Source organism: Helobdella robusta, assembly GCF_000326865.2.
Source record: "Helobdella robusta unplaced genomic scaffold HELROscaffold_1661, whole genome shotgun sequence".
NCBI classification, from domain to species: domain Eukaryota; kingdom Metazoa; phylum Annelida; class Clitellata; order Rhynchobdellida; family Glossiphoniidae; genus Helobdella; species Helobdella robusta.
The window spans coordinates 1-1,219 of NW_008703927.1; positions in this window are offsets into that span (position 1 = coordinate 1).

Below are 1,219 nucleotides of genomic sequence, written 5' to 3' on the forward strand. Positions count from 1 at the left end.
TCGTTATTAGTTTACCACTGATATACTTTACTTTGCTATCTTTACTACATATGCCTTACTACTTCTTAACTTGTTTAATTATTAAACAAATTATATTAAACTTTAGTATAATTTATAATAATATAATTATAATGCTATATATGACATGTCATACGTAGAAAATTATAGATAGTTGCTTTGCCTTTTCAGGTAATAAATCATTATTAAATTCAAGTATATTTGTAAATAGAATTAAAATATATAATAATCTTATTCTTATTAATTAAACATTAACAAAAAGGTCGGTCCGCCATCTCTTTTTTCCTTTTAGTTATATAATTTAATTTAAATTTTGTTAATTATTTTTGTAGCTAAATTTAAGTTCTTGCAATGAATGAACTCAAAAGCCCCTTAAATTTTAAGGTTAACTAGGGTAACTTAGTCATAGTACTTTTTAATGTGCTCTATTATAATATATTACACATTAATTAGGTCATTCTAAGATTAACTATTAACACGTTATATTACTTAATTTATTTCAATAAGAACTTTTGATTTATCATTTTTTTAATTTTTTTTACAATTATTTTTTATTTAATTTCTGAACACTTCATTTATAATCTTTTTTATTTGGTATATCAGATATTGTATTTTAATTATAATATAATTTAATATAATTTATTGACTTTTTTTATGTCTGCTGGACTATCATTAAAAAATATATATTTTGAGATTCTAAAGGTGACTACTTTTTTAAATCAGACATGAATTTTTCATCTAACTAAGTTAAGAGTTAACTCATTAATTAATGTTCTCTTTCAATCATTTCTTTGATTTGAATATTGAGTATGAATATTAATCACTTCATTGGTGCATATGTCATTGTAATGCTTTTGATCAAATAAGCTTTCTTTTCAAATCATGAGAATTTACAACAAATTAACAATACATATACTATATATTATATATATTTACTTGAAAGTTTCTGATTTTATTATAAGTTTTGATAGAAAATTTTGTTATTACAAATAATCTGCACTAAAATTAATTAATCAATTAGTTTTTTTTAATTGTTAATCTTTTATTAAGTTTTCAGCAAGCTTTTCAAACATTGTTGATATTTCGTATAGAATTATTAATTATTCAAATCTTTATAGAATACGCTACAAAAGTTTTTATTTAGTTTTTATCTGGAACAAAAAAAAAATGATCTCTAACTTGGCAACATTTTTTTCGGATT